Source organism: Saccoglossus kowalevskii, chromosome 8 (assembly GCF_978046115.1).
Source record: "Saccoglossus kowalevskii chromosome 8, keSacKowa6.1, whole genome shotgun sequence".
Lineage (NCBI taxonomy): Eukaryota > Metazoa > Hemichordata > Enteropneusta > Harrimaniidae > Saccoglossus > Saccoglossus kowalevskii.
In genome coordinates, this window is record NC_140648.1 from 40,836,207 (window position 1) to 40,852,555 (window position 16,349).

Genomic DNA, 16,349 nt, shown 5'->3' on the forward strand with positions numbered 1-16,349 from the left:
ATTTTCAGCTTCTGATATTTCAAGTACCGTAAAATCTGTATTAGAAGCCGCACCCCTAATAGAAGTCGCACCTATTCTTTTTGAATAATTGAGAATAAAAAATTCATTATTTCTCATATGTGTAGATGCTCTAATAGAAGCCGCATCCCCTCTGTTGCATTCTACCATTTTAATAGAAGCCGCGGCTTCTAATACAGATTTTACAGTAGTAATCATCCCATTTCAATGAAATTTGGTACATAGACATCATAGGACACTGCACAGACCTGATAGTTTTAGGCTAATATCAGTATATATTAATTAGCTAATTTGCATAATTAATTATTTTTCAGCTTTTGATATTTCAAGTAGTAATCATCACATTTCAATGACACTTGGTACATAGATGTCATAGGACACTGCACAAACCTGATAGTTTTTAGGGTAATATGAGTACATATTAATTATCTAATTTGCATAATTAAATAATTTTCAGCTTTTGATATATCAAGTAGTAATCATCATATTTCAATGAGACTTGCTACATAGATCTTCTAGGATTATGCAGACACCTGATTAGTTTTAATTGGATATTAATTACCTAATTTGCATAATGTTCCACTGATATATAAAGAACCACAAATTGGATTTTAATGAAACTTTTAAAGAGAACTATGCAGAAACCCAATTAGTTTTTGGTAAATATTTATGCTTATTAATCTTCTAATTATCATAATTAATTAACACTGATATCTCAATTACTGATCATCACATTTGAATAAAATTTGGTACATAAATGCTCTAGGACAATAGACAGGCCTGATTAATTTTGGGTTAAAATTTGTTCATATTAATTCTCTAATTAGCATAATAATTCATAATTTTTTTGTTCTGTTCTGTTCATATTAGTTACCTGATGTACATAATTAGTTTTCAGCTTTTCTATCAATATCTCATGTACAAGTAATTTTGAATTAATTTTTAATGTGTCTTCAATACTCTCAGCACACGGGAGTTCTTTCTAAGCTTTCTTTGATTTATATTTCTTTTTCTTCACAAAATATATTTCTCTTAACTTTTTGTCAAAAGGTTGTTTGCTAATCAGTTTAGCACAATAAATCAAATCTTTCTTATGGGTTCTACAATCTTTGTCAAACCACTTTTTTTGTTTATGTTTTTGTTTTGTTTTGATGTTTGATTTCTTCTTTTTAAAGGTTTGATCAGCTACATCACCAATAATTGAGTTGAAATTCAGCACTGCATCATGTATTCCATCGTTATCCAAGTTATATTTGTTGTCTAAGAAAGTTTTAATTAAATTTTGAGTTTTTTCAGATGATAAGTTTTCATAATAATCAAAGATAGACAGTTTGTCCCAGATCCAACTTTTAGGGAGGTTATTTTTGTTATATTTTGAATTAATTTTTTTAGAATTGATGAATTTTTCTAATGTAAATAAACATGATATCTGGCAGTGATCTGACAGGATGGTAAAATTATGAACTTGGAAATATTTAAAATTACAGAGCAAGTTTGATGAAGCTAAGGCATAATCTACTGTGCTATTGCCGTTGTAATGATAACATGTGAAGTTACCACACGAGTCACCAGAAATTCTTCCATTTAGGATTCTAATGCCAGTGCTCTTACATAGTTCCAATAGTGATTTACCGTGTGTGTTTATAAGTGTGTCTCTGTTACTACGTTGTAATATGGTATCATCATTTGTATAACAGTTTGGGGTAGGCATGAATGAATCGCCATCAGTATTTACAAAGTCAGTCATATTCCCTGTCCTACTATTAAAGTCTCCAAGTATAATAATATCTCCACATTTAGAATAATTACAAATATCTGCTTCCAAGTAATCAAAAAAGTCAGTTCGGCAGTGTTTTGAATTTGAAGGAGGATTGTAAATGAAACAAAGATATATGTCGTTTTTTAAACTGAAGAATTCTTTTTTAAGTTTACACCATAGTATACCGGTATCATCAAAAATGTTCTTTTCAATTATTATTCCTTGTTTTAGATCTTGTTTCACCAGTATAGATATTCCTCCTCCTTGTTGGTTGTTCCTAGTAACTGAAAAGGTATAGTATCCTGGTATTGAAAGGGAACTGTGAGAATTTTTATTCAACCATGTCTCACCGAGACCGATGATATCATGGCATGTTATGTTTTTTATAAAGTCACCATCGTCAAGTTTTCTTTTCACATTTTGTATGTTCCAGTATGACAGTGATAGTGCATTTTTCTGGGAAATTTTTCTTTTTCTTGTAGCTGAAGAATGATTTGTTTTCTTGTTTGTTGTCATGTCCATCATCAGTTGAAGTTTGGTCTTTGACCATATATACTTGCCCAGTCAAAATGGAATGGCATACCTGCGAAGTGAGTAATTGGAGACTGATATGGGTTTCCTCTTGTTGGGTATGGCATGTTGTTTTTGTTTTTATACTGATTCCCTGTATTCCTCTGGTTGTAGGTTTTGAAGTGTCGACCCTTTCTATATGATCTGTTTACCCCAATGAGTGGTCCAATAATATCTTTAATATTCTTCACTAATGTTGCTGTGCCTTTATCAGTTAGATGTACTGTATCTACTAGGTGTACATCACTTTCAGTGTTGCTGTTATCAATGTATGTGGTGTTGTCAATATTCCTCAGCTTCTTGTTGATGTTAGCAATAGTGTGATTGACAGCTGGGTCATTCTTTCTGTAGATAATTGATGAAATGCATATTTTTGTAGAGGGATACTTTTGTTTGATGTTTTCAATCATAGTGTTGTAATCTTGCATAACAGATTCAATGCTGCAGCCATCTGAGATATTATTAGTGCCTACATGCAAGACTATGTTCTGTATCCCATTTTCTGTATTTTCCTGAATGTATTCATCGATGTCTTTTATTTTGCGTCCACGTAGAGTTTTAATGTAGGTATTTTTGTACATACGTCTACGGTCTACATTCTTCAATACTGAGTCCCCAATTATTAATGTTTGGTTGTTTCTTTCTCTATACTTCTTTTGATATGTTATGGTTTCGAAGTTTCCTCCATTCTCTTCAGATTCTTTGCTTAAGAATGGGTTTGTAGTGTTCTCTGATGACAGGATATTGAATGGATTGTGGGATTGAAAATCTTGTTGTGCAATTGGTTGTGTCTCCGTTATTATTTGTTGCAAGTTTCTATTTTTTTCTTCCAGCACTTCTATCTCTTCTTCTTTGTTTTTCAGCTGTTGTTGTATGAATGTACTGTCTTGTACTAGTTTGGTGAATTGATTTTGTTGTTTCTAGATACATGATTTAGTTAACTCTTGTGCTACAGCTACAGTTGTTAATGTCTTTGTGTTATTTTGTACAGACTTTTCTACAGCCATCATGCAGTTCTCAAACTTCTCTATTTTCTTCATTAGAATGGTCATGTCTTCTTTGTTATTGGTTTTCACAGGAGATTTGATTTGGTGTACATTAGTTGATCCATTATTTGATTTCTTTCTGCTTTCTAAGTGTTGATTGAACTTTTGAATTTCTCTGGATTGGTGTGATAGACTGTCTTCTACATTCTTCAGTTTGTCAGTAAGTTCTTGCGTTATATGGTTATATTTTATGATATCACAATAGTTTCTGTCGATTTGTTGTATTGACTTGAACATTTGAGTCAATGTGGCAGCTAGATCACTGCCCTTACGAAAAAATTCTATAGAATTCTATAGAAATTGTATTGATTATTCTATAGAATTCTATAGAAATTGTATTGATTATTCTATAGAATTCTGTAGAAATTCTATAGAATTTAACAGACATTTGGCCCATTTTCTATAGAATTCTGTAGAAATTCTACGGAATTCTATAGAAATTCTACGGAATTCTATAGAAATTCTACGGAATTCTATAGAAATTCTATAGAAATTCTACAGAATTCTATAGAAATTCTACAGAATTCTATAGAAATTCTACAGAATTTTCTAGAAATTCTACAGAATTTTATAGAAATTCTACAGAATTTTATAGAAATTCTATGGAATTCTATAGAAATTCTATGGAATTTAACAGACATTTGGCCCATTTTCTATAGAAATTCTACAGAGTTCTATAGAATTTGTAAAGAAAAAGGTACCAAGAAATTTGGACCCTTTCATATAGAATTCTACTGGTCATTTAAAGATTTTAATTAGGCAGTATTCAAGTTTCCACCCAAGGCTGAGCAAAGCAACATTGCCAAATATGTGAAGAAAAATGAGGAAACTTTATTAATTCACAGAAAAGTTAAACATTGACACAGCAGTGTAACTGAAACTTTAAATGACAAAATTAGTCAGACTGTCCATAAATACATTTAGTTATATAAAAAAAAATTGTATTCAATCAGTACAATTAAGGAAAATCTAAAAAAAATCATAGCTATATACATGTATTACTCTGATTGTAAATACAGTCAGTTACTGGTAGGGTGAAATGAAAAAAAATCAGATTCCACTTTCTAGTTTGTACACATAATTTATTCTTGATGAGTCCTCTTCAGTCTCAGCCAAATTGCTTTGATGCAGTCCCTAAAAGTGAATATGAATATTAAGATATTAGCGCAATGTTTTCGAATAATTTAAGAAAAGAAAATAATTAGGTTGTTTTACATCATGTCATGTGGAACAATGGTTTTCCCTCTAATCATGTATTCACTGGACAGGAGATAGCGAAATTTAGATGCTACACTGTACCATTTAAACTTTTTATACAAGTGCAAGGGTGTGTGAAAATTGAGTGTTTAATGCACTACAGCCCTACAAGAGACACCCCCCCCCCCCATACAGGCTAGGTGTTTGATGTTTCTGAGCTTTGTAATTTTTTATTGCATTCTAATCACTATCAACGATATACATAATACATTTACAAAGTGTGCTTTAAATGTATTCAAAATATATTTTTAAGCTACAAAATCACTTTTTAATACAGTAAGCAACAAAAAAAGGTTCCATATTTTTACCACTTTATAAATTGGAAACATGTAATGTTTATATCAATAATCTGTGTGACTTATTGTATCAAATTAAGTTCTTATGTATGTTATGCAGTATTTGCAGACAATAGAGGTCTTAAAATTTTAGCCCTGTGTTGCTTTGTTGTGGCTTTTCAGTGATTTTATATGATTTCCTGGCAATATTTCAACCCCATAATGATAATAATTCTATGTTTGTTGCTATTTTAGTTTTTGACTACTTATTCTTCATCTGAATTGGAAAAGCTAATGACATGAACTCTGGCCAATGCTGATCTACATTGCTTACCACCTATGGGTATTATACTGTACATAGATCAAAGTTGCATCTCACAACATAAATCAATAGACATACCCTTAACAAGAATTCTGTGCCCAAAGCAAAATAAAGCAAACAAAATATCACAGTTTCATTTCCATTGCATTTGGCAATGAAGAAATAAAATTGAAACCACAACATCTGGAAATATACACATTATAAACATTTCCATCTAGCACACAGAGTTGTCACTTAATAGTTATTCTTTTTGGTATTCTCTACCAGCCTTATTGAAATACATACTAGTCATGTGCCATCTGAATGTAATCAGAATGTTTGCACACTTTCTACTAGTAACAGTCTAGATTTTGCACAAAAACGGATGCCACAGATTAACTCTTTGCTTTGAGCATCCAGCTTACCAAATTCAAAATTAATACCCGAGTGGTATCGATTGTAATAATGTTTTATACTGCATGTTGATGAACTCATTGAATTATAAATTAACATTAACTGAAACTTGTTTTCAATGAAGTGTGTCTATGATCAAAATTGTAATCCAGTATACTGTATAATTTTTGTTCATCCTATAGAATGCACATCTTATAGAGCAATTACTGTTACTATACTAAAGCTTGTCTCTGAATGAAAACTTAAGTAATGTTCATATTGAACAATAAATCATATTCCAAATTGTCCATTAACAGGTAATTTAGTAATTTGGGTTAAAACATAATTTGGGCTTAAACAGTTTTATGAGGGGGTTACACTAGAGCAGATACCTCCCTTTCAGGTGGATAACAGTTTAAATTTTGTCATTGTTGAGCCTCTTGCTTGATGCTAGATGTTTCATATTCACAGCTGTTTTCCTTTTACAATGTTATTTGCAAAAACACTTTCAAAAATAATATTATATCATTCAAATAATTCGGTTTATATGCAAATAGCTGATTTCACCAGATTTTCATAACACAAAAAATACAATGTAGGCTTTTCTACATTACTAGTACAGCAGCTGATAACATCTAGATTGCATCAAACTATTTTTTAATCTCATTATATTATATTAATGTAAATGTCATACAAAATGTCATAATACAATACTGACCTTGTACGTTAATTGTTCCAGAAAATTGTTGTATATTTTGATGTGTTGTACTAAGTCAATAAATGGATATATTATTGTTTCCCATTTATGGCAGCACTAGAATAAAAGATGAAAGTTATAATCATAGAAATTAATTAATTATCCTGTTTTACAGTAAAAAAATAGTTAAACAACTGCAAATTAATTTTAATAAATCTGTGAGAAATCAGAATAAATCTTAAAAAAAAATGTCCTAAATATAAATTGAATATCATTAAGGAAATAGAAGAATAAACTCGGTGAATCTATTCATTGTAATGTTAATAGGTGATTTTCCGTACAATTGCGAGATCTCGCGAGATGCATGAAAGACGCGCGTCGAACGTCTGCCGCAAAAATCGAACAATTTGATTTTGAACTAGAATTTCTTTATTTCGCAGCTTACAAGTTACATTGACCGGCCGATCTTCGACAGAGGAATATTGCTTCCGAATACCCTTACTTAATCGAAATTGCCTATCATCAAATGTGGACAGCACATTATTAAGCATGGAAATGTCCCCGAAATACTTTCGCAATTGTCGAATCCCACGCGATGTTTGATGCGACTACGACGCTATGACCTTTGTTTGTCCTGTTTTTATGTTCGATTTCACGCATAACGCGTGATTCTCGCAGTGAACGGAAAATGGTCTATTGAATACAAGTTAATTTGCATAATTTATTCAAGGCGCCATATTTGAAAATCAGTAAACAAAGAAACAAAGTCAGTTGAATCAAAACAGTCAAAAAAATTACTGGTGTCCATGTCTGACTCAATTATATTGTCTCACAATAACACTTAATACAGAAAGAAAATAACACATGTTTCACTTACCTATCTATGTTGTCTTTATAGCAATCTTTTATACAACAATTATCATTAATTGTCATTGTTCTTTGTTAGTCAATTAAGCTGCTGGCTGAGTCAGACAATCAGATCACCACTGCATGAAAACTACAAGTTGATGTACTATGATTTTGTTACCCATGTGTTCCCTGTCATTCGTTGGTCACTAGGTCAGTGTTCTCCCCAGACTTCATGTCAAGCATCACGGTCAATTTGCATAACAATACATCTAATTTGCATAATTATATTTGCATAATACGAGTAATCAGTTTTTCCCGAACAATTTGGTCAATCTAATAATACAATTAATTAATACAATTAAGACAAGATATTTTTATATTTGATAAATTTTATATCATTTTACTGCATTGTATTTTATGTTTTTGTATCAAGTCAAATAAAGTTTGAAATAGAACAGCATAAAAAGGAAAACAAATTGAAAAACTTGTGTTATAGCTAGTCAGTGAATATAATGTTATCCATGGATGTAACTGGTTCATCATTGTGTACAAGTTTTAGTGCCCATGTCACTGTCAGTTCATATAACGTCGGGGGAAAACATCTTTTGGTTAAATTTATAAAGTCGGCGAGATATCGAAATATGTTGAAATAAATCAATAATTAGAAAAAAATTCTACAATGGCAGTTCGGCACTAATAGTCGGCGATTTTTCATTGCTATATACCTTGTGCGTAAATAACGCTACGATCACCGTAACATTGTCAGCTGTCGGCATTGCGTTGGACAGGTATTCACTGCTGCTATTGCGATCATCGGTATCTGACTTTTTGGTGTAAAATACACAAATTGTTTATTAAAACGGTTCATTGACTATTATCATAGGCAATACATCAAAATCGCCAACGAGATGTTGTTTTTAAACATCGCGGAAAAACATGCACTCTGCGCCGCCATCTTTGTTACCTCGATCAGAGCCCCTCTGTAACCCAGCATGCATCGGTCACAAGGTTGCAACGTGCATTATGTCGCCTTAGGGCGGCGTTCTTCGCTACTAAGGCATCCTATGAATGGGGTATTTCCAGAGGTCAGGGTTCGTTTTTTCTTAACCCGTCTCGTCTGCTGTTAAATTATTCACACTTTTCTTTCCAATGCGACTTAATTTCACTTGTTTTTTTTTAATTTTGGGGTAATTAATGTCACCGGCGATTGAGTGATAAAAAATCGGAGTGCAGCAAATCGGGGTTGATCTTCCCGACGTACGCCGTGACTTGTTTTGTCACATTGTTGCCGTTGCGTGCAATGGGCAAATTATTGCTACTCTAGTATTTTTGTTTGGATTTGGAGGCTCTGCACCCCGGCTCTGCATCCTTGAAAGACTTCGCAACTTATTGCAGACTTCCGTTTTTATCACTGTCTTTGTATGGCTAACAAAAGCGGGATTACCTTTCGATCAATACATGTTATTGTTTTAAATTCGTGCAAGACGAGACTGACACTTGTAAACAAAGCAATAAGCATCACGGGCCAGTGACCAAGCATCACGGGCCAGTGACCAAGCGTCACGGACAAAGGGCAAGCATCACGGCCGAGTGTTCAAGCGTCACGGTACCGTGTCGCTTCAGAGGCCTGGGGAGAACACTGCTAGGTTCCAATAGTATTATGTTCAACAGCTTGAAAGTCACCAGATATTCCTTCAAACTGTGCCTTCTCTGTGAATGTTGTTGAATGACAGCAGCCATCTTGTTTGGTTGTTTGTGTGAAGCGCCCTCAAGTACAATGCATTGTGGGCGAACAAAGAGAATACTTTCTGAGGGATGGTTGCAATATGTTTGTTTTCAATATTATTATATTAATTTTGATCTAATTATATTTGTCAATGTATCATTTTACACACCAACAAAAACATTATTTGTGCTCTCTTGGTATAAATTAGATTAGATATTAAATAAACAAACCAAGAACAAAAAAACTGTCAAAAAAATCAATGGGGAACAGCAAACAGATGGCTAGACAGATAAGTGGAACAAATAAACACAAGAACACCTACTGCTGAATTTTGTATTTGCTAATGTATTCATTTCTGTCGTGTTTTTTTGTGTAAATATTATGAATAATAAAAATGAAGATAAAAAATAAACCAACACAAGCAGCCTCTCAACTAAGACGTTAACAATTTATTTCAATTAGAGAATTGAAGACATCCATCTAAGGTTCATATATGTTCGATATATAATAGCAATCAAACTTTCAACGAGATATAAAAAATATCAATGTTTACAAAAACATGTATAGTTTCAAAGCAACCGGACATCAAAAACATAACTTTTTACTAAAAATGAGAAAAATATTCATTAAAATTTGGAAACTGAAGTTATCATCACAAAATGAACAAAGCTGAGAGAGGTCCACTATAGGTACCTATATGTATAGTATCAAAACAAAGAAGTCAAAAATATCACTTTTTACCAAAAAATGACAAAAATATTCATCAGAATTAAAGATATCACAAAATAAACTAATCTAATAGGGGTCTACTCAAGGTACATATACCCCAAGTTATCAAAGTAATTGAGAAAGTAAAAAGTTAGCAAGGACGCCAGACACTAATATGATAAGTTCCAATCAACAGTGGAGTTAATAAATATAATTTGACATTTTTAATAAATTCTTACCTCATATTTTTGGCTTCTCTAAAAACAATTTTGGTTGTGCCTAATAGATTTGAGAATGTTTATAATCATGTCCCAAATGTGTGTAATGTGAATCTAGCAATCTAGTATGTCACTGAGAGTCAATATCTTTTGACATTAAAATTAGAATACAATAAGGAATATATAAGGAAGATAACACATTAGATATAAAGAATATCAATGACAAATTGAATGCAACAAAACAAAATATAAAGAGAATAGGAAACAATATTAAACAAAAATATATTGAATTCTGGAAGGAGACAATTATGGATATACCTAAGTTGAGAACATATACTCAATTCAAAACAAACTACAACTTTGAAAGTTACTTAATTATACTGAATCTAAAACATAGAATTTCTGTCTCTAGATTCCGAACAAGTAATCACAGCCTAGCAATAGAAAAGGGTAGACATACCCAAACTAAAATTTCTTTGGAAAACAGGATTTGTAAACAATGTACTTTAGCAGACATAGAAGATGAAATGCATCTCCTCATCAAATGCCCAAAATATCACACACTGCGAATGGATATATTCTCAAATATACAGTTTCCTGATGAAACAAAAACTGACCAGCAGAAATTTACATACTTAATGAAAAATTCTAACACAAATGTAATCAAACTTGTTTGAGAATTTATACACAGCTCGTTCTTAATGAGAAACGAGAAAGATACTTAACAAAAACACTAAAATCTATCATTTATTATTTGCTATAGTTATTTTGTTATTTTGTTTTTTAATATCTTACTTTTGTTGCTATAAACTGATGGAAACACTGTATTTCTAAGGATGCAATAAATTATCTTTATTATTACATCAAAACCTAACTTTTTTGTAAATTTATAATACATCTAGCAATCTAGTATGTCACCGAGAGTCAATATCCTCTGACATTAAAATTAGAATACATCAAAACCTAACTTTTTTGTAAATTTATAATACATCTAGCAATCTAGTATGTCACCGAGAGTCAATATCCTCTGACATTAAAATTAGAATACATCAAAACCTAACTTTTTTGTAAATTTATAATACATCTAGCAATCTAGTATGTCACCGAGAGTCAATATCCTCTGACATTAAAATTAGAATACATCAAAACCTAACTTTTTTGTAAATTTATAATACATCTAGCAATCTAGTATGTCACCGAGAGTCAATATCCTTTGACATTAAAATTAGAATACATCAAAACCTAACTTTTTTGTAAATTTATAATATATCAGCAATTTAGTGATGTGTAACTGCTGCTCTCTCTCCATTCCATTATTTTAATCTCTAAAATTCTATAGAATTCCGTAGAGTTCCACAGAAATTCTATAGAAATTGAGTGTTACATATAGTTTCAATATTTTTTTTATAAGGGTGAATTTTTATCAATTCCATGCAGTTTTTTTTAGTATGTACATGTACATCATTACAGAAATATACAGGAATTATTATTTAAGGTAGCGGGATAGTTTTTTGGCATGAAAAATGTAAACATCTATAATCGGAATAAATTTTACAAGAACCCATACAATCTATATATGTTTGGAAAGCCCTTGACTTGTATTTTCCTATTATTAATATTTTGTGAACATTGTGTTTGTTTTAGCGTCACGTGATTCTGAAAATCGACGCGGCTGATAATTAACTAACGTGAATACATTTTTAAATGTCAGCTCTACGGTCATGCATGCGGCCAAAAACTTTACACTGTTTTGAAGCAAGGGTCATGAAGTTTAAATCCGTATTTCTATTTTTTAAATTAAGTTTTTTTTTCCTCTCCAAAAATCGAAAATTTCAAGCACGTTTTTTGGTGTTGAAGTTAGTGTATACCGGTGGTTTGCGCGAGGTTTTTGAAAATACGCGATAGAATTTCGCAAAAATGTAAATACGGATACGAAGCCAACATATTCGAGAGTACGAAAAGCCAAACGGCGACATCGTAGCGCTACTCACTGAAACGCCATTTAAAATTAGGTCAACTGTAATTGCCAGAAATCGAACACCGAGAAATCGGCACTTTTATGATTTTAAACTTCAATCAAGGTTAACTCTTGTTTTAGCAGCAACAATAATATGGGTTGGTAGTAAATAAATTACCTTGAAGGTCGTTTTCAGGAAAAATCATGAATCAACGATTATGTCTGTGAAAAACTCTATTTTTTTACCGTTTTCTTTCACGCTATGGAGTTTTGACACGATCTGTGCTGATAACGAATGGTGACGTCATTCATTACAGCTGGGATTATGCAAAGTGGGCGGTTCTGTTTGCAGGTAGCAAACAACACAAATACTACACTGGGCAGTTGAAGTGTTAGTTTAAAGTGTTAGATTTGTCATTTGACTCAAAGAACCACTGAGCAATAGGGATGATGCTGTGTCTGGAGTATATGTCTGTCTGGATGGATGAATGTGACTGACTTCTCAAAAATGACTTTCTGTACATGTACTTTATTTTTTACTCTCGTGTGCGATACACAATGGGTGTCTTTGCAGTGTGTGTGTGTGTGTGTGTATGTGTGTGTGTGTGTGTGTGTACTTGGATTGCTATATGTTGCGAGGACAAAAATACAGATATATAGCAACTTCCGAGGACATACACATAATTTATATTAATAGTTAATTTGATTATTAATACGTTTTGCGTAGCTTAGGTTTAGTATCGGGGGAAGGTATGGTTCACGTTATATTAATATTAATATAATTGTACCATACCTTACCCCGATACTAAACCTAAGCTTCGCAAACATTTCTATGTTCAGTCACGGGATATTCAACTCTTGTTTAATTAAACTTAATTAAAATGCAATTCTCCATTGTATTGCATTGTAATTGAGTTTAATTAAACTCCAATTAAAACGCAACCCTATATAGGAACGCGTTTTAATCGAGTTCATATCGCAACTATATTAAAAGTTAATTCAACTATATTAAAAGTTAATCCAATGAAGTCCTCGGAACATACAGCAATACAAGTATGTGTGTGTGTGTGTGAGTGTGTATGTATGTATGTTTGTGTGTCTGTCCGCTCCACTGACATCACAAGAACTGTTTGTTGGTTTTTAATGAAACTTGGTGTATAGATGCTCTGGGCGCAGATTTGATTAGGTTTTGGTTGAAATCTATACATATTAAATTACCTAATTTGCATGATAATTAGCTAATTTTTAGCTGTTCCTTAACTGTTCCACTGATATCTAAAGAGCCATTCATTAGATTTTGTTGAAACTTGGTACATAGATGCTCTGTACTAATGCACAGATGTGATTAGTTTTGGGTAAAAATTCATGCATATAATTAACCTAATTTGCATAATGATTAGTCAATTTTTGGCTTCTCCACTGATATCTCCAGTACTAATCATCACAATTAAATGAAACTTGCATAGATACATAAGACAATGCACAGACAAATATTCAAAATATTAATTATCTAATTAATCAATTTTCAGCTTTTGATATTTCAAGTACTCAATTACTTTTCAATAAAACTTGGTACACTGATATCACAAGTACTAATTACCCCATTTCAATGAATTTTAGTACATAGATGTTCTAGGACAATGCACAGACTTGATAAGTTTTGCGTTAAAATCAGATCATATTAATTACCGGTTCAATCCACCGGTACCGACGCAGCCTGAGTGGATTGCGCAAGCAGAGGGACAGGCCCTGTTGCCTGCCTTTACCGGTACTAGTCAAGGTGGCAAACAATAAAAGCTCTCCCATGGTGAAGAGATGGCTTGGACAGTCTGTTTCCTGCATCTTTCAAAGTCGTGCAGAGTGCCCCCACTTAGAACTCTGCGAGGGGAGGGGACTCCAGATTTGGTACCCCTGTACAGGGTGGTATGCAACCCTCTTTTGGGGTACAGCTACCACTTCCCCAACAGGAGGAGGGGCGAGCGCTTTGTTGTTCTTGTCCCCTGTTGGGGCAGTAACAGGATACCCAACTAACCGTAGCCCAGCTGCCCCTAACTGATATGCAGTTAAGGTTGCAGTGATGGTCGCGAGACTCTTTTTTTCATACGGGGCCAGTGTGGGATACTCGCGCTGTACCACGGCCTTCGCCACTGGTTCCCTGTCCTGATCCTGGCACCCATACTTTTGTTAAGGTGAGTAGTATGGATCGGGAAGGCCACGTTGCGTGGTCATTTGACCGGCACCAGAGCCTACTAGTGCATAGGGCTTTACGGGCGAAACTTAGACCCATCAATTTTACAGAATGGGTTTCTTTAGCGTTAGAGCGTCAGCTAACCTTGCTAAGTTCTGACCATCTGAGTGCTCAGCAACGAACCTGTATCCTCAGGCAGATGGGCCAGTCCCTGGCGGCGCAGAGAGTCGTTATGTGCGATATCTCGCAAGTCCATACTGCCCTTTTGGCAGGAGCGGTTTTTGCTGAGCATGAGGCAGTTCTGGGTCTGTGCGCCTATCCTACTCCAGCGGGAGACGAGTTTTATCTCCTGCGGAAAAGACCTTAGGGGCATGACCGGCTATTTGGTGGCCTGTTAGTGGATACAGTAAACGCTTGGGCGGTTGTGGAAGATCAGCGTATCCAATTGAAGCAATAGTCCTTGTTGGCCAAGGTAGCTAGTCCATTTGGTCAATTCCAGGGTTTCCAGATCTGTTGTCCCAGCCGGACGGCACTCTACCAATGAGCCCTGCGCTATTTGATATTTCATGCGTGGAGGCTATCAATAAACTCGTGCAAGCACTAGGCTTTTTTGCAGAGTTGTCCAAGTTCCTCGCTTTGGCACAGTCGGACGGCAACAGACGTTTGTACGAATCCAGATGGAGACCGTACATTGATTGGTGTGACGGATATCTTTGATCAAGGAAAATCTTTATCAACAATTCTTGGATATCGGTCAGTTTTATTCCCAGATTTATCAGAATCTGCTGAACTGAAACTGGTTTCCGGCGCTATCAAACCCCAGCAATACACTGTTTTGATGCATTAAAATTGTTGGGGCCCTATTTTATTGTTCAATCGACCGGCTTTAGTAAGCCTCCCATATTGGGGGGTCTACTTTCAAAGCACCCAGTCCCTGTAGAGTCGCCTAAGTGGTTTATTCTGGGCCAAGACTCCTTGTTAGTGAGTAGTAATAGATTTCTCTCAGTTTTTAGCTCCGCTGTCGACTTTGTCGAGCGGAACTTATCATATGAGTGATTGTCAGTCGTCTGTGTCAATGTTTTATATTTTCGACTTCTTTTTGAAAACTACAAGCCTGAATGTTTTGATACTTGGTGACTATGTACCTTGGGTAGACCGCTCTCAGATTTGTTCATTTCATGATCATATCTTCAATTCTCTAATTTTGGTGACTATTTTTGTCATTTTTGGTAAAAAGTGATATTTTCGACTTCTTGTTAAAAACCACAAGTCCAATTGCTTTGATATTACATATATAGGTACTACATGTAGACCACTCTCAAATTTGTTCATTTCATGATGATATCTTCAATTCTCTAATTTTGATGAATATTTTTGTCATTTTTGGTAAAAAGTGTTATTTTCAACTTCTTGTTAAAAACCGCAAGTGCAATTGCTTTGATATTACTTATATAAGTACTACTTGTGGACCTCTCTCAGATTTGTTCATTTTGTAATGATATCTTTAATTCTCTAATTTTGGTGAATATTTTTGTCATTTTTGGTAAAAAGTGATATTTTCTTCTTGTTAAAAACCACAATCATTTACGGTGAAAAATGATATTTTTGAATTTTGAATATTGTTCATTTTCTAATGATATCTTCTGTTCTTTAATTGAAATGTGCATTGCTAACAGCGGAGCTATCTCAGCCGAGAGGCCGCTTGTTTACCTTTATTTTTTGTGTCGAAAAATATACATTTCAGCCGTCGGAGCTTTCCCACCTCTGGTGAGCGTGCTACTCTGTCTAACGAGTAATAAATGGAATTTATTATTTCCACGGACTTTATGGTAGGTGATGTAGTAAACTATTAGGGTTGTACAAACCTGTTTGTTTACCTAATCATACCTGCAGCAGAAACGTTTGTGAGAATGAACGGATCTGGCCTCACGTGCATGAAGCGCCCTGAGGGTGACCTCTCAGGAGAGGCCTTTTTTCTATAGGGAATGATACCCTTGGGTGTTTTTTGTGGACCCAGGTATATTCCCTAATAGTTTCCGTTCGAGGCTGTAATCTGTAGTTAAGCCTAATGAGTAATAAATGGAATTTATTATTTCCACTGACTTTCTGGTAGGTATGATTTGGTAAACAAATGGGTTTGTACAACCCTAATAATTTATGAAAGCTATTATAGAAAAACACTGAATAATGTAATAAAATGTGCATATTTTTTGTGAACAGGCCAGTAATGACATCTAAAAATAAGTTTATAGTTTTTCGTTCTCATAGAGACATAATAATCCACCTAAAAGTTGTGTTTTGGATAATATTTTAAAAACTTACAATGTTAAACAAAAAATTCTTTCTTCTCCCCTGTGCTGGTCTTCAGTATACGCCCACCCTTTAGT

The 16,349-nt window shown here is 33.8% G+C and overlaps 1 protein-coding gene and 1 long non-coding RNA gene across 2 annotated transcripts in view; one reads left to right on the forward strand and one right to left on the reverse strand.

Annotated features, from left to right (window-relative positions):
- LOC102808402 (spermatogenesis-associated protein 20-like) overlaps nt 1-16,349 on the forward strand; it is a 205,716-nt gene that overhangs the window by 121,224 nt on the left and 68,143 nt on the right. The window lies entirely within an intron of this gene.
- On the reverse strand, nt 4,205-7,401 carry LOC146740173 (uncharacterized). The gene is made up of 3 exons (XR_014930121.1): nt 7,194-7,401; nt 6,338-6,433; nt 4,205-4,527 (listed from the first exon to the last, which is right to left on the reverse strand). It is a non-coding gene; the product is annotated as an uncharacterized LOC146740173 (long non-coding RNA).